We start from the raw sequence: 18,877 nt of genomic DNA on the forward strand, positions 1-18,877 counted from the left end.
CATCTGACTCTTGATTTCAACTCAAGTCATGATCTCTGTCTTGAGATCAATCTCTGTGTCAGGCTCTGCACTGAGCTTGAACCCTGCTTCAGATTCTCTCTCCTTCTCTCTTTCCTCCTGCTTTCCCTCTCTCTCTCTCTTTCTGGAAATAAATAAACATTAAAAAAGAAGAAGAGGGGCGCCTGGGTGGCGCAGTCGGTTAAGCGTCCGACTTCAGCCAGGTCACGATCTCGCGGTCCGTGAGTTCGAGCCCCGCGTCAGGCTCTGGGCTGATGGCTCAGAGCCTGGAGCCTGTTTCCTATTCTGTGTCTCCCTCTCTCTCTGCCCCTCCCCCGTTCATGCTCTGTCTCTCTCTGTCCCAAAAATAAATAAACATTGAAAAAAAATTTAAAAAAAAAAAAAAAAAGAAGAAGAGATTTACTATAGGAATTGGCTCATGTGGTCATGGAGGCTGAGATAAGCCATGATGCAACCTGCTGTCTGCAAATCTAGAAAGCTAGTGATAGAATTCAGTCCAAGTTCAAAGACCTGATCACCAGAGGAGCTGATGATATAACTCCTAGTGGAAAGCTGAAGGCCTGAGAAGGGGTGGGGAGAGACCCTAGTGTAAGTCTAAAGGTCTCAAAGCCAGAAGATGAGACAGATGCCAGAGTGCAAGAGAAGATAGACATTCTAGCTTATATAGAATGAGAATTTGCTTTTTTTCTGCCTTTTTGTCCTCAGCAGATCAGATGATGCCCTCCCACATTAGTGAGGACACATCAGATTCCTCACAGATTCAAGTGCCAATCTCTTCTAGAATCATCCTCACAGATCTTGAAAAATCATGTTTTTTTTTCATGTCTTATACCCATTTCTTCACTGGAGTGTTTGTTTTTTGGGTCTTGAGTTTGGTAAGTTCTTTACACATTTTTGTTACTAACCCTCTATTCAGTATGTCATTTGCAAACATCTTATCCCATTCCATTGGTTGCCTTTTAATTTTGTTGATTTTTTCCTTTGCTGTGCAGAAGGCTTTTATCTTGATGAGGTCCCAATAGTTCATTTTTGCTCCTACTTCCCTTGCCTTCGGAAACATGTCAAATAAGAATCTGCTGTGGCCAGATGGCTAACAGACACATGAAAAGATGCTCAACATCGCTTATCATCAGGGAAATACAAATTAAAACCACAATGATATACCACCTCAAACCAGTCAGAGTGGCTAACATTAACTCAGGAAACAATTGATGTTGGTGAGGATGTGGAGAAAGGGGAACCCTTTTGCAGTGTTGATGGGAATGCAAACTGGTGTAGCCACTCTGGAAAGCAGTGTGGAGGTTCCTCAAAAAATTAAAAATGGAACTATCCTACAACCCAGTGATTGCTCTACTATTCCTAGGATACAGGATACAGGAGTGCTGATTTGAAGAGGCACATACACCTCAATGTTTATAGCAGCAGTATCAACAATAGCCAAATTATGGAAAGAGCCCAAATGTCCATTGACTAATGAATGGATTAAAATTTGTTATTACACACACACACACACACACACACACACACACACACACACACACTGGAATACTACTCATCGATGAAGAATAATGAAATCTTGCCATTTGTAACAACGTGGATAGAACTGATGGGTTTAGGAGTTGATGTGAGCTAATCAGGTCAATGAAAGTTTATGAATAACAGCTCTAAGAGTTTTGCTGAAACTGTTGGGAAACATGTTCTGTTCTACCTCTATTATTGCCCAGCAGGTAGAATATAAGCCTGAAGTTTTCAAAGACCTTCTTTGTTTCTTCTTGAAGAGGGCCTTTCTGAGAATGAAGCCAATAGAAGAGTGGCTTCACAAGAGAAGAGTGAAGAGAGACAGTTCACTGTTAGGCCCCTTTAAATGCCTAGATTCAGCCTGTCCTGAGGTCCACTACCTAGATATTTTGATTATGTGAGATAATTAAGTTTTTTTTTTCATTTAAAGTATTTTGAATGGTGTTTCTGCACCTGTAGGCAAAATATGTCTGATTTATATACTTTATATGAAGAAGCTAGGACCCAGGAAAGTAATGTGATTTTCTTCAGCTTCACAACCCTGGGTCATAATCTAAAACTGAATCATTCTAATCTAGAGCTCTTTGCAGTTCACACCCTCCCTCTATGGAAGGGGGCTGTTACATTACCAATTTGGGGAGCTGACAATTTTCCATCTTGCTATATGTTCATTTTGAATTCACTGAGTATATCAACTTTCTTATGTCACATACAGAATGAAGTTCCCAATTTTACATGCTCTTAACAGAGAAGGTAATAGATTGACCGATTGAGAAGGAATGAAAAAAAAAGTCTTATCTCTGGATGTTTGTCTTGTCAGAAATAAATAAGGTTGAGCTTTGATAGGATGCCTTTTAAATTCTTAGGTGAACATACAGAATACTCACTTTGCCAAGTCTATGGCAGCTATTATAAATTGAGAGGATGTGCTTTCTTCTACCTAAATGAATTTTTAAAAAGCAAATGTTTAATCTTTCTTCTAACATGAAGATTTTTAAAATTTTTTTAATGTTTTTATTTATTTTTGAGACAGAGAGAGTCAGGGCATGAACAGGGGAGGGGCAGAGAGAGAGGGAGACAATCTGAAGCAGGCTCCAGGCTCTGAGCTGTCAGCACAGAGCCTGACGTGGGGCTCGAACTCACGGACTGGGAGATCATGACCTGAGCTGAAGTTGGACAGTTAACCGCCTGAGCCACCCAGGTGCCCCTAATGTGAAGATTTTGAAAACTCTCCCTTAGAAATTCCAAAGCAAGGGAATTCTATATAACTTATTTTGATGAGAATATGACCACTATGTTTAATGTTCTAAATCTAAATTTTGGGAAAACACAAGATACTATTCTCTAGGTAAAAGGCATCTAAGGCATAATTCAAATGAGGTTTTGGTTTTTCTGCATGGCCATATTCTTATATGAATGTTGATTGAGTTTTTTCTGACTGCCATCAGGCCAGCTTGAGAAGAAAAGTATTCAGTCTGTGGTATTTGAAAAAGTTGGCTGTGACTTAAAGGTAACTATTGCTGAGGATTCTTACTGCTGGATTTCTGTTCTATCTGAATACTTGGGAGGCACTCTGAGTATTACAGTAAATTTATCTTTTATAGTGCTTGAGTTTGTTCAAGCCAACAGCTAAGGTTGTAGTTACAGCTTTTCCTCCTTCCTTTTTGCCCTTATAATATCATAATCTTCAAGGTGGCCAATATGGCACCAGTGTTGAAATGAGTCAGTTGCCTCTGAATTCACTAAGAGTGCCCCAAGCAACAAAACAAAACAAACATCACCAATAAATGAACATAACAAACAAAAATTCTGACTGTAATTAAGAACTTCTATCTCCTATCTCATGTATGGTTGATGGAAGGCAAGAAATGGTTTTCATCATAAGAATTTTCCTTATATATTTATGAATAAAGCTGTTTTTTTAATATTTCTAATTTATTTTTGAGAGAGAGCATGTGTGGGGAAGGGGCAAAGAGGAGACAGAGGTATGAAGCAGGCTCTGTGCTGACATCAGCAAGCCCAATGCAGGGCTTGAAGTTATTAACTGTGAGATCATGACTTGAGCTGAAGTGGGCCCCCTCAACCGACTGAGCCACTCAGGCCTCCCAGTAGTCACTGTTTTTAAAACATAGCTGAGGCTGTTCTGTTTTGAATGGATTTGGTTTTGATAGGAATTTTTTTTTCTTTCTGAACTAATGTGTAAATTCTACCTTCTAAATTGGATTTGATACTTGAGAGCTGGCAGTTGGCTGGGAACAGTTAACTGGGGAATAATTCAGATTACCCACATTTACAGTCGTTGGCTGGGTGGATGCAGACATAGCCACACTGCTGATGTAGGTTGTTAAATTGAGGGCTACATTTTAGATTTTAGATCAAAATGTACTTTCACTGAACAGGTAACTTAGTCCTCATGTGCAGCTTCTTGACACTTCTCCTGTTTCTGTATTCCCACCATCTTCTGAGTCCTATTTGGACTGAGTACAACCCATTTGAACTGTTGACTTACATCTCATTTGAACTATTCAGAATAAGGGAGAAAAGGATGACTTCATCAATTTAGAATCTGGGGAAAGTCATGGAGATAAGTGCCTTCAGATTTGACTAACTCCTTTCTTTTTTTAGCTCTCTTAGTAGGAGGGGTGGAATCAGGAGGAATATTTCATGTGATTGAACTCAGTTACTTAGGGATTAGAAATTGCTGAAGTGTGTGTGTGTGTGTGTGTGTGTGTGTGTGTGTGTGTGTGTGTGTGTGTGAGTGTATTTCTGTTTTAAGACATGCAGTGAAAGAATTTTGGAAGTGGATACCACCAATACTCCTAAAATATAGCTTCATAGTTACCATTTACTGAATGATACATAGCCAGCCTGAACACTTGTGAACAATTTCTGTTTTCCTCTGGGAAGTTCCTGTTGATTCTCTAAAACCTGAAAATACTCTGAAAATAATATATTGATTTCCTAAGAACAGACGTGGGAAACTGATGTACAGAAAGGATGGGGACCTTCTTTGTCACTGATTGCCTTGATGGATAAGCCATGTCAGAAGCTTCACTCATTTCTGAGAAGACAAGAAACAATGATATCCAAAGAATATACTTTTATAGTTTGGCCATCTTGGGAAGGACAGACCCTACAATGCACAACACCAAATTTCAAACAGGGCAAACAAAAAGAAATGTTATTTTAAATCCTTGAGAGAGGAATAGTACAGATCGATTTTGTAAGACCTGACAAGTAGGCTTGCTCACTGTGACACATCATTTTCCCAGAAAAAATGTTGATTCGAGAGATACTTTGGAGAGTGCAGGAGGCAGAGTCTGTGGCTTACAATGAAATCAGTTGATCATTCAGGCTCTAAAGGTTTAATGAGATCTTCAGAATGCCTTTCTTTGCTTTGGGCACAGTGTTGCTGAAAATTATCTTCAGCTGTTTGCTGATATATGCAGGTCTTTGTTAATTCTGGGTAGCTGGCATCATGGCAAATTGGGAAACTGAATTGCTCTAGTAATTTAACATTTTGGCCAACTGTTAGACACCTGCTTTCTCCCAACATTAGGATCACCTCTGTGTGTGTGTGTGTGTGTGTGTGTGTGTGTGTGTGTGTGTGTGTGTATTTGTGTGTCTGTGTGTCTTCCTCTCTTCTCGGTCTTCACTTTTTCTTGAAAGTTTTCTCCTGGTATGTCCATAGAGAATAAAGACTTGAGAAGGGCCAAATCAAGTTTCCTTGATTTTGGCAAGAAGGACACCTTGCAAAAAGGTGGACTATATATTTAGTAGACATTTTAGAGTTCAGTTGTAGACCAAGGAAAAGAAAATCTCAAGCAGAGATGCTCAGCAATAGGACAGTCTATTCTAGATGATTGTGAGTTCTCCCATTCTTTGGAAGTTCAAACAGAATAAGTGAAGCCTGGCATTGATAAATGGATTTTGGAGACAGACTGCCCTGGTTTAAAACCCTAGCTTCACCCCATGACAGCTGTGTGACTTGGACAAGTTGTTCACCTCAGGAAACTCAACCATCTCATTTGTAAAAAAGAGACAGTAATACCTACCTTTTAAGGTAATTTTGAGTATTAATTAAAACATAGTAAATAAAGATCCTTATAAAGTGACGTATAGTAGGAGCCTGAACTACAATTGTTATGGCCACCTATTACAGATGGTGTAGAAACTTAAGTTTTAAATTTCAGGTTTAAGTCTTCATACTACCATAATGTTCTGCTCTTCTTTTAGAAAGTAATGATCTTTCTGGTATTGACTTTCATTATCCTACCTCAGGAGTTTCTTCTAAGAACCTGTGATAGTACCATGTCACTACTTGGCTAACACAAATTTTGGGGGAAGAGTTAGCCACCTAAACTTTCAGATTTAGGAAGTGTTAAGAATTCAGTGAGATACAAGAATATGCTTTATTGTCTAGCACTTTGGATTTGACAGGTTTATACATGCAATATTGTTTCTAACATTTTATTATGAAAATTTCCAAACATGAACAATTTGAAAGAATTGTATACTGAGCACCCATATTCTGCCATCAATATTTTAATATACTTGCCCCATCACATATCTCTTTATCTACCTATCAATTAAATTTTTTAATGTTTATTTTTGAGAGAGAGAGAGAGAGAGAGAGACAGAGTGTGAACAGGGAAGGGGCAGAGAGAGAGGGAGACACAGAATCTGAAGGAGGTTCCAGGCTCTGAGGTGTCAGCACAGAGCCTGATTTGTGGCTCGAATGCATGAACCACGAGATCATGACCTGAGCCAAAGTCAGATGCGTAACCGACTGAGCCACCCAGGCACCCCGTCCATCTATCAATTTTTGATGCATTTTAAACTAAGAGATATTAGTATACCTATCCCTAAATTGTCAATATCTATATCATTAATTATAGTTCAATATTTATAGTGCTTTTATTTAGACAAAATTTGTATATAATGAAATGTATACATCTTAAGTGCACTATTCTATGACTTTTGATGAATGCATACACTTGTGTGGCCTCTACCACACTCAGGATATAAAACATTTTGCTTAACTCAGAAAGTTCCCTTATGCCTCTTCCTAGTTATGGGATTACCTCCATGGGTCATCTTTGTCCTGATATTTTGTTCATTTTGTTTTAGTTAGGTATGTTCTACAGCCTTGCATCAGTGGAAGCCTGAAGTGTGTACTCTTTTGTGAAAGGATTCTGTCATTCAGTTAAATATTTTTGATATTTATTCTTTATTACTGAGCAGTATTTCATTGTATATGATATGCCCTATTTAAATATGTATTTTGTTGATAAGTGTCTCAGCTGTTTCTATTTTTTGGCTTGGATGAGTAAATCCGTGAAATTTCTTCTATAAGATTTTTTATGGACATAGGCTTTCACATCTCTTTGGTTGATTCCTATAATTTATAAGATTCATAGTTGCTGTACTTGCTCTTCAACAATTGGAATTATTAGTCTTTTTAATTTTAGCTGTTCTGGTAGAAGGGTAGTAGTATCTCATTATGGTTTAATAGGAATTTCTATTGAAGAATGATTATATTAAGCACTTTTTAATGTGCATATTGGCCATGTTATATCCTCTTTCCCCAAAGCATCTGTTCAAAACTTTTGTCCAGTTTTTGAACTGGGTAATTTTTATTTTTATTACTGGGTTATAGAATTTCCAGTCATAGAATGGTGTGAGGTAGAGGTCAACATTTATTTATTCCATATGAATATCCACTTCTTCTAGCATCATATGTTATAAAGATTTTGATTTACTCATGGATTTCTTTGGTGCCTTTGAAAAAAATGGAATGATCATATAAATTCAAGTTTGTTTCCAGACTCTATGTTTTGTTCTACTGACTATTTTGTCAACTGTTGGGCCAATAGCATACTGTCCTGTAACTCTATAGAAAGTTCTCATCAGGCAGCCGTATTCCAGCTTTATTCTCCTTTTCAAGGTTGCTTTTGCTATCCTAGATCATTGACATTTCTATGTCATTTTTAAAATTGGCTTGTCAATTTCTGTAAAAAGCCTAGTGGAATTATGATTATGATTTCATTGGTTTTGTAGATTATTTTGGGAGGGAATTGACATCTAAGCTATATTAGATATCCTAATCCATAAGGATGATATATCTGTCCATTTACTGTTTTTTTGTTTTGTTTTGTTTTAGTTCACTCTCAGCAAAGTTTTGTAGTCTTCCTTGCAGAGAAGTCTTAAGGTCTTCTGTTAAATTTATTCCTTAGTATGTATGTTTTGTTTTTTGATGCCACTATAAATGAAATTATTCTTTTAATTTTGCAATTGATGCCACTAGTATACAAAAATACAACAGACTTTAAATATTGATGTTACATTCTGCAACCTTGCTAAATTTACTTATTAATTCTGGTAGTTGGTGACTCCTTAGAATTTTTACAGCAGCAATCATGTGTAATCTGAATAAAGAGGGCTGACCTTTTCTTTGATACTCTTTCTTTATCTTGCCTTAGGCCTTATGCACCACTAAGACATCCTGTAAAATGTTGAATAAATGTGTTAAGAGTAGATATCTTTGCTTTGTTCTAAGATTGAAGAAGAACGCCTTAAACCTTAAATATGTCATCCTTAAGTATGATTTCATTTGCAGATTTTTCACAACTACCCCTATGAGATTTAGGAAGTTCTCTTAAGTTTCTAATATTCCTAATTACTGAGATGCTCTGTTATGAATAGGCAATTAAATTTTGTCAAGTGTTATTCCCTTACCTTTTGAGGTGACTATTTGGATTCCTACTTTAATGAATTACATGATTGATACTTGAGTGTTAAACATACCAAGTATTTCTGGGGTAAATCCTCCTTGGTAATGATGCAGTTCCATTTGTATATATTTCTAGAGTTGATTTGAAAATAGATTATTGAAGATTTCATAAATAAAAAATATTTTTTCTCATTTAAAAAATCCTTTAAGATAATTGAGTGGTTAAAAAATAATGTGTCATGAAGTTTATGATAATGTAGAAGTAAAATATTTGACAATAGTTCAAAGGATGGAGTATATTTTTTATACTTTCATAGAGGTCATTTTATATGATGTATTATAATTTGAAGTGTAATTAAGATATATGAAAGATGCATGTTATGAAGCATAGCATAACCATTGAAACATAAAAGAGGTAAAGCTAATTAGCCAATGAAGAAAAACAGAATTATATGAAATATTCAGTTAACCCAAAAGAAGGCTGTAAGGTAGGAAAAAAAAGAGTTAAAAACCAGAAGGGTGAAATAAAACACAAATAACAAGATAATAGATTTAAGCCCAGTAATATTGATAATTACATTAAATGTACATAGTCAGAATATTCCAATTAAAAGACAGAGATTGTCAAACTTGATCGAAAAGACCCAACTAGGGACACATGTGTGGCTCAGTTGGTTGAGTGTCTGACTCCTTATTTGGGCTCAGTTCATGAGATCTTGCAGTTCATGAGATCAAGCCCTGCATCAGGTTCTACACTGATGATGCGGAGCGTGCTGGAGATTGTCTCTCTCTCTCTTTCTCTTGCTACCCCTCACCCCCCCACTCTCTTAAAATAAGTAAAAACTTAAAAAAAAGACCCAACTCTATTAGACAGGAAACACACTTTACTCCCATGACACTCTAATTTTTACTTTAAACAGTCATATGCATTTAAAGAAAAGTAAGGGAAAAGTTAATTTCCCTTGATTGGAAGTTTTTAAATGTAATGAATTATATCATTTTTTTCTGTTATGCTTATTGTTCCTTATGTTTTGTTAAAGAAACATTTGCCTATCTCCACGTGGCACACAGATATTCGAGCAGAAGCCACATTTCCTCATTATAAGTCCAGTGATATTGTCACTATACCATGGTGAAATTCTGCGTGTGTGAGTGCTATGTTCACTATCAAGCACCACACAAATGAATGTAAAATGTAGTTGTTTTAGGTATCCCTGGAATGTAACCATTTCAGGAGGTACCTTCAGTCAGTGGCCTCCATGAGGTTAGGAGTTGTGCCCTCAGCAGCTGGACACTCCTGCTATGGGAGATTTCTAATCCAGGTGTCTGGCATCTATGAGTGCCTGCAACCTTTTTTGCCTGCCAGGGCAGGGTTGGCAATGGCATATGCTAAAAGACGATCATTTGATTCTCTGTCTTCATTCTAGTCCTGTTCCCAAAGCCTCTACCATTTCATCAAACACATGGTAACACATAGCATGTATATGAATATGTAAAGCACAAGCTTGGATTAGTGTGCCCTTCTCCATTCAAGGAGTGAACATGAGCTAGATCTGGAAGTGGGAGGCTGTGGTGAGACAAGGAAAAGGTAAATGGAGAACATCCTTTGGTGTACAGTTCTTATGAGTTCCTTTGGCGATAGTGTGGATTAGGTGTGTCAATGTCTGGTTTTCCAAATTGCAGTTTAACAGAGAAATGAGCTTCAGGTTTTTTCTCCATAATTTAGAAGTGTATCTTTCTTCAAATGAAAATTTTATATAAAACATTATTAAAGGATAAAATCTGATCTGCTCTGTAAAAGCAAGTAAATGGCTTAGATATCTACTCCTTACCCTCTGTCGAAGCCTTGGACGCAGCCTGTAAGGTTAGCAAAGATTATTTATTGTTAAGGCTGGGAAGTAAATCTAGTTAAATCTACACTATTCTATGTTCATTTAGCTGGATGAGCCACTATAAAGCAAGCATTATATTCCTACAAACCTAACAAAGAAGATTGATAAATTTACCTTGATAAAAGTTTAAAATTGTGTAATGGCAAAAAAAAATTAGTCAAAGAGGATAGCGATCAAAGAAACAGATTTTCAACATAGAAATGACTAACTCCCTTAGTTCACTAAGTGTTCATACAAATCAGTATAATTAAATGATGGGAAACCTTAAAAAAATAAGGCAAAGCACATAAGAGAGTTTATAGAAAAAATAAATGCAAATTGTAAAACAAAACAAAACAAAACCATGAAATGAAGCTCAACTTCATTCTTAATTAAGAAAATGCAAATCAAAGAAACGAGATACTACTCCCCTTCCTTCCCATCAGATGGGGGAAAAAAAAAATTAGTGTTTAACGGGGAACATCCCTCTTCCCCAGCAAGGGGAAGCTTTTGAGAGGGCAATTTAACAGTATCTATGAAGCTAAAGATGACCTAGAAGTCCCTTTGTTCAGAATTTATTCTATGGGTATGCTTGCAAAAAAATTGCAGAGATAAATCTTTTGGGAGAGAGGGGGAATCCTTTCCTTTATACTCCTAATGCTTTTTCCTATGTTGGAGGGACTTACACCAGTATCAGACTGGCTCTTGATTTTGCTCCCTCATTCACTCCTAATCTTGTCTGTGAGTTTGGAAGCAGAGACAGCGATAGGTAGTTCTGCCCCATCCTTTCTCCCTTCTTTTGGAAGCTGCCTGCCTGCAGGGAACACACATTCCACTGTGCCCTTCCACGTTGTAGTTTCGAGATATGTATGTGTATAGGGGAAGAATACTTATTGAAATGTTCTAATTCTGAGTTAAATTATTAGAAAGTGCTGTTGCAGGCATTAATTAATTAATTAACTAAGAGAGGGAAGGGCAGAGGGAGAGAGAGAGAAGGGGGGAATCCTAAGCAGGCTCCACACTCAGCGTGGAACACGACACAGGGCTCAGTCCACGACCCTGGGATCATGACCTGAGCTGAAATCAAAAGTCAAACACTTAACTGGCTGAGCCACCCAGGCACCCCATGTTGCAGACAATTTTCAGCAACATTCTCCAGTATCAGGTTTACAGTGATGAAAGTAGCATTTTGGCCTCTGTATGCCTTAGTATTTATTGTATCTTTTATTTGGTTGAGAACTAGCATGAGACAAAAAAGATAAGCCTTGAGAAATATAAAAAGAATGGAAATTCAGGTATGAAAGGAACCATGGAAGTTTTTACCTTGACAGATTCATGTGGACTTAAATCAGGTAATGGGCTCCTTTCTAGAGTTCTGCCCCTGTTTTTAATTGGTGCAAGTGGAATCCATAGGTTTTAAGACTTATTTCACATGGCATTTTGGCTTTAGCAAGATGAACCAGCTTATGGCATCTTTGTCCACCAGCTAATGGTTATTTTTATATGAGCTACACCAGACTTCCATAAGCACTCATGGGCACAGGAAAACACGGGCCTCAGCAAATGTGCCAGCCTCGACAAGCACACACACACCCCTATACCCACAGTACCCCCAGACAGCTAGTTTTGCACAAGAAGGATGATCTTTGCAATAAATCCTGTCTCTCTTACTGCCATATCAGTTAAGTGCCTTTCTGGATATTAGTGATCTTAAAGGAACTGTAGGGTATGAATACTTTGGTCTTGGTTGCTAAGCAGATAATAAATTAACACACACCAGAAACCCTAGTTCATTCAGTTATTTATGTATCTGAGGTAGAAGTAGAAATAAAGTCTAATCTCTATCAGAGGATCTTCTCCTCTGATCAGGGCACTCTTTTTTTTTTCCCCCATTATCTATGCCTATGGCTCCTCAGAGCACATAGAGATAAGACAACACTACCATAACTCTTGTGTCAGTGTCCTTGCTCTGTGTATGTAACCGCCCTGCCTGAATGACCCTGTCTATAGTCTTCAAAGCCCAGGTGATGTCTCTTCCTTGAAACCATTCTTGATAGCTAACACTTGACATCTTTCTTCTATGAGTAAGGAACTTCATAACAAAGAGTCTTGTATTCACTAATGTTTCTCATGTGTTTGCTTTAATTTATTACAGACCCTAAACACTGTGGGGGCAGGATTTTACTTGTACTTCTTCCCTCTTCTCCTTCTGCCAACAAATCAGAGTGTTCTGTCAATCTATAAGTACCTTATGATGACTGGGTAGTTTATCATTTTATAATTGACCAGTTATAAATATGATATTAATTAATCTTTGAAAAGTCAGAAGACAATTTTAATTTCACTAACTCTCTCCAAAAACTATTTTTATTTTCTTTAACTGTATTACCTATCTTTCTTTGGTTGGCAGTCTCCTTGCAGACGTACACTGCATATAGTGTTCTGAATTCTACTCCCTGCCCCTTCCCATATCATCACGAATAACCCCATATATCTATATAATCAAAATTATCATTTGTAATGTAGCTTGTTAATAGTCCTTGGCCACTGTGCAATTTTCTTATTAAGCATAAAAATTATTTTTAGTTTCTTGCCATAATGTACAATTAACATTTTCAAATGTGTACCTTTTTGGCTTCGTTATATTTTGGAGATAAATTCCCAGGGTGTTGTCTGACTCATAATAGGTACTCAGTAAATGAATGCCATTGATTTTGTCCCCATTTTTGAGTAACTTTATGGGCTGAGTCAGTATAAAAGTTACTAATTTTATCTTTGGTTAACAGGCCTACCAAAAATTTACAAAGGCATTTTTTTCTAAGCTCCATTGTCCAGCTTCTTTGGGAAATGCGGAAGCACTGGAATCAGTCTTCCAGGCTGTATGTTTTTCCCTTTGGAACCTCAGAGCATCTGATGTAACAGCAATAAAACCACGCATATTTAGCTTGCAAGGATGAAACTTTCTTTTTAAAAAAATTTTTTTTAATGTTTATTTATTCTTGAGACAGAGACAGAGCGTGAACAGGGGATGGACAGAGAGAGAGGGAGACACAGAATCTGAAACAGGCTTCAGGCTCTGAGCTGTCAGCACAGAGCCCGATGCGGGGCTCGAACCCATGAACTGAGATCATGACCTGAGCCGAAGTCAGATGCTTAACTCACTGAGCCACCCAGGCACCCCAAGAATGAAACTTTCATACAGAAAATCTTGTAACCCAAATGTCGTTGTCTCAGGGCACATGGTGAACATAGAAGTGTCTTCAGAGAAATATGTATTGGTCCCTCACATGCCTTTGTTTACAGTTCAGATTCTTCTGTCCATTAAAAAAATGCAGGATTTTTTTTTTTATTTATCATGGGCTTACCAGCCTCCCCTCCTTTACAAAAATAATCACAAACTATAAAACATGTAAGGATTGAAACAGAATGTATGACACTCATATAAAGATGGTTGTGATTTAAGAGACAGGAAATGTAATTATGTGCAGCTGAAGTTCTTGTCCTTGCTTATGCAAGGGCACAGTAAATATAAAGTTGCCATACCCCAGGCAGTACAAAGTATTGCTGTAACTTGTTGAAGAGATATCAAGAATCAAATTTGAAGATCTCCTTTCCTGACATAGCACTTTGTGAACTGCCACAATTAGATTTGTATTTATTTTAGGTGTATGTTGTTCAATGAATGAATCAATGAATAAAAGCCAGAAGTGTCCATCTCCAAAACTCATATGGTGATAGAGTATCTCTGTCCTTTACATCCAGGATTTCTGGGTAGTGTCTCCTTCCCATTTTGTTCTTTTAGGAATCCACCTTCATATTCTGCAACTTATGGACTAAATGGGAAAGATAACCACTGCCAGCATTTCTAATGTAACTAATAAGGGAAAGGAAGAGGGAAGAGAAAGATGCAAGAACACTCAAGTAGATGCATCACCATGTTTCTATGGTGAGTCATGAGGCCACAACTGCTGTTTGCTATTTTTGTTTCCCATTATTAACCCTTCAAGGGTTTCTCTATCTAGAATTTAATATAGTTAGGGTTCCTTGCCTGGTATGGTAATTAAATATTATTTCTGAAAGACAAAGTTGGTGTTGGTCCTACTTATGTGTGGTTTGACAGGGTCTGCCCTTAACAGCAGAGTGATATAGGAGGTGGTTTAGGGTATTCTCTGGGTTCAAAATCCTTGTGGTCCCCACTGTGTAGCTATAGCAACATTTCCTATAATTGTGAGGCAACCCCATGTGATAAGATATAAGATATATGGTTGCATAAGATATACAGTTCCAAAATGTCCATACTGAGACTCAGCTTTCATTTTGTGGTGGTATTATCTGTGCCCCAGTAGAAGTGTCGTCCCCCCCCCCATAGATGTTAAATCTGTGGACAAGTGGAGTGCTAAGCATGGGATCAAACTGCAAACATTTTGAATGTGGGCCATTAAATGTATCATTAAGGGGTACCATTGGCACTTTGACCGTTTGGTTCCCAGATATGTTATTTTGGTTGTGGGTAAAAGACATGGTATCTTGTCCTTAGTTCAGGTATATATACATATGTTGCAAGACTTCCCTCCACCTTTACTAGATATTTGCTCCCAGCTGGTACTACATCCATTTTCAGTGATCTATTTTAATATCCTCCAGTATCAGCTACTTTTGGATGATGATGCATATAATAAGATCTCTGGATCTAAAGAGGATTTAGGATGGAGGGCCTGGTTGTCACACAATATTCCACTAAAGAATTTACAATTCAGTTGAGAGGTAAGTCATGGGAAGAAATTTGCCAGATGAAGGGAGGAAGGGGCAAAAGTTTTTTAGGCAGAGGAAATAGAACATGAAAAGAACTTGTGGGGGGAGAAAGGATAGTGTGTTTGAGAAACATAAAAGTGGGTAACAGTAGAGCCAAGCACAGAGGTTGAATAAGAAAGAAGTATGAAAGGAAGGTTGGAGATGCAGGGGCCAGAGCATACAGAGCCTTATAGATCGTGTTAAGTATTTTTGGCATTTATCCTAAGTATGATGGGAAGCTATAAAAAATGTTCTCTGTGTGTGTGCATGTGTACAGAGAAGGGGAAAAGGTTTGACATAATCAAATTTGCTCTATAAGATGTTCATTGTCCTTATGGCATGAGAAATACATTGTAAGGGTGCCAAAAAGGATATAGGGAGAGTAATTGTGTGTGTTTAGGTGGGGGGGCACAACAATAGTATGAGAAAAAAATGGTGTTAGATGGGTGGCAATGAAGACTGGAATGAATGTTCTCTGGAATACTCTGAAATTCAAGAATTCTCTGGAATTCATGAGATTTTCAGAATATAATTGACTACGTGTAAATAGAGACAGTTTTCCAAGGAGGGAGAATACCAAAGGGCTAAATTTGGGACCTGAGAGGCTTGAAGATTTGATAGTGAAAGGGAGGAGGATAAACCTGTAAAGAAGGCTGATAAAGAGATCATAGGGAGGAAACCAGGAGAGACTTCTTTTATGGAAGCCAAGGGACAGAAGTGTTTTAAGTGATGGGTGTGGTCAACAGTGTGAATTGTCAGTGAGAGAAGTCAGGTGATTTGCACACTGAAAAATGTCCCTTGGATTAAGCCTCAGAGGGGCACTGGTAATCCTCAGCAAAAGTTGTTTTGGTAGATAAATGTAGGTGGAGGAAAGAGTGAGAATTGAGGAAATAAAAACAAAGGGATAGCAACTAAGTATTTGAAGAATTCTGGAAGGAGGTAAAGGAAGAAAGAGATTGATTGCTGGGAAGGAATGTGGGTTAGTGGATAGAGGTGGTATTTTAATGGGAGACTTCTAGGAGAAATGGTATTTGAGGGTCAACTGGGTGGCTCAGTTAGTTAAACATCCGACTTTTGATTTTTGCCTCAGTCACAGTCTCATGGTTCCTGGGATTGAGCCCTGCATCAGGTTCTGCATTGACAGCACAGAGCCTGCTTGGGATTCTCCTTCTCGCTCATTCTTGCTCCTCCCATGCTTGTGCTCTCTCTCTCTCTCTCTCAAAATAAATAAACTTTTTTTTTTAAAGAATATTTGGTAACGTAAATTTACTGAGATGGCAGAAGGATAGATAGGATTTGAATAAGGAGGGGCCAGATAGCTCCTCTATTGTGACAAGACAGGTGCATTAGATGTGGGACTAGGAGTTTGCTAGCAGAATCCCAAGGAGTTCCCATGTGATGGCTTCTTCCAATTTCTTAAAGTGAAGATTAGCTGCTGAGAGTGAAGGGAAATGGGGAGGAGATGGGAAATTTGAGCAGAGTTTTGAAATTGCGATTAGGGAGGATGGAAGAGTGAGATGATCCTGAAAGGAAAAAAGGAAACAGCAGGACTGTTGGGCACTGTCGGCAATGATATATTTATAGCATCTGAATAGGTAGGCTGAGGGGTAGATTATGGAGGATCCAGAGCTAAGTTCAAATGTATTTATCTAGTCTTGTGATTCTCAGACTTGTCCATCTTCTAACGCACTGCCTCCCTTCCCATTCTCCTGGACTACTTACATTTCTTTAAAATCCCAACATATCTTTTCTCAAGTTCTTTGCTCATAATGTTCCTTTAGCCTAGAACATCTTCAACTATTTTTCACATGACTGTCTTGATATAGAAATGACTGAGGCCAGAAATCCTTCCTAGAATGGTCCAAGCCTTGTGTCCACTGTCTCTATTTAATCTGCCTGCCTGTCCTCAAGTCATACATCCAGACTCCTGTGTGCTTGTAGTCTCCCCCACTGGGCTGTAAACAATTCAAAGCAAGGAAATTTGCCTTCTTTAGCATGTCTCCCGGGCACCAACACAGGGTTCATTCATAGGACACACTCTGCAAATGGCTGGGGAGCCAATGATACATGGTCCTTCCGCTCACTTTGAGCAGGGCAGGGGGGAAGTGCGTGATTCCTAGGGGTGCTACAGCAGGGGCATCTGGCCCGGGGTGAAGTCATTGAATCAGCAGGCTCCATGCTGGTGCTGGAGCCTTACATTCATATAGTTTGTTTCTACCCCTGTTAGCCTACATACAGTTACATGTATGCTGTACCCACACGTGCGTCCCCAAATGCATGCAGATGTCTATACACCCAGATGGGCATACAATTTGCATTCTCTCTTTTCTCAGCTTTTACTTCTATCTCCTCCATCTGCCCCAGATTCCTTACGGAGTTATGGTTGTTTTCATACTCTTCATATTCATCTTGATCTCTTTCCCTCCCCTTATAACATTTCCCGTATTCATTCCTCTGGGCCTTGTGCCCTTTAATTTTGTCTTTTATTTCTGCTGCTTCTTTCCAAGCTGCTTAAAGCACCTCCCAGCAGACTCTCAATAGGAATACGGAGGATCGCTTTGGCAGTGCAGATGTTCTACAATGGCAGCGTTTGGTGCTTTTTTTTCTTTTTTTTCTACTGGGACTAGATGCATACAGTGTTTCACTGCTCACTCTTTGTAATAGTACTGCACAGGCAAAATGTTAATCAATTATAGCAGCAGAACTAATTAAAAGGCATGCATTATACATCTTGTGGACACATTCTTCATTAGCATAGATTCTCAGCATTACACATTCATGTCAGAGGGAATTAAGAGGAGAAACTTAAAAATAAAGAACGTACATAGACAGAACAAGACGCTTTGGTTTTCCCAAGATTTTTTGCTGAGTGTATGTCCTTGTGGATTTAGAAGTCTCTCTTATTTTGTGTGTGATTTTAAAAGAAAAACACTATGTCCTGTTTTTAACGTACTTCAAAAACCCAATGATCCTTAAGATGATAAAGTTAATCCCCCTCTTTCCTGCATCAAAAGCTTAAATAGTATTCAGTGAACAGTTTTCTAGAAATAGAAAGAAGCTTTTAATTTATCTCTACCATATTTCCTAACAGGTATTTAATTATAAATAGCTTAATAACTAGACTCTTAGATTTGCAATACTATTGCTTTTAATTCAGTTTTTGTTCCAGAGCCCAGCTTGATCAGTAGGGAGGCAAGCCAGGGATCATAGGGAAAGGACAGCTCAGAATTTCCCTATAGTCCCCCTTGGTTATTTGACTTCTTCTTTAGGAGACTACATTGATTTAGGCCTTTGGTGTGACATTCTGGGCTTCCCACTACTGGACCACATGTTATCTGTGCTGACAGAGTGTTCTTGTATGTTAGCAATTCTCATAAGTTGCCCTGTGAACATCTTCGCCTGGAAACCAATCTGAGAGAGGTAGAAGTGGTGATACAGAGATGACCAGGCAGCCTAAGGCTTTTCATGTAGCTGTTGAGCCAGGTGATTGGATACTGCTTTTAACCACGAATATTCATATCACTTGTTAGTTTCTTGCTTCTTTCCAAAACAGGATTCAGGAGCTTGAAATACCCAGCTGCCTAACACTATCACAAGAGCTGTTCAGCTCTTCTGTTGGCCTATAATTTATTCTCCACTCAGTTGTTCAAATGAGATTTGTAAAATATAAATTGGATCACATTGCACCCTTTTGTAAAACCTTCAAATGCTTCCCATCATTTAGAAGAAAATTCGAAGTCCTCTAAATGGTCTGCCAAGCCCTACTTGATTTCGTGTCTTCTTGAATCTCATTTCTTACTGTCTTTTCTACTTTGCTCTAGTCGTACTGGAATTTCTTTGTTCTCTGAGCATGTTCAACTCACTTCCTGCTCAGGACCTTTGTACATTCTTTTCCTTTTCTCCGACAGTCTCTTACCTCAGATGTAAGCATGGTTTGACCAGTAAG

The sequence above is a fragment of the Lynx rufus genome, unplaced genomic scaffold, assembly GCF_022079265.1.
Source record: "Lynx rufus isolate CCGP_SWC_20201006 ecotype Redwood Valley unplaced genomic scaffold, mLynRuf1.p SCAF_10, whole genome shotgun sequence".
Lineage (NCBI taxonomy): Eukaryota > Metazoa > Chordata > Mammalia > Carnivora > Felidae > Lynx > Lynx rufus.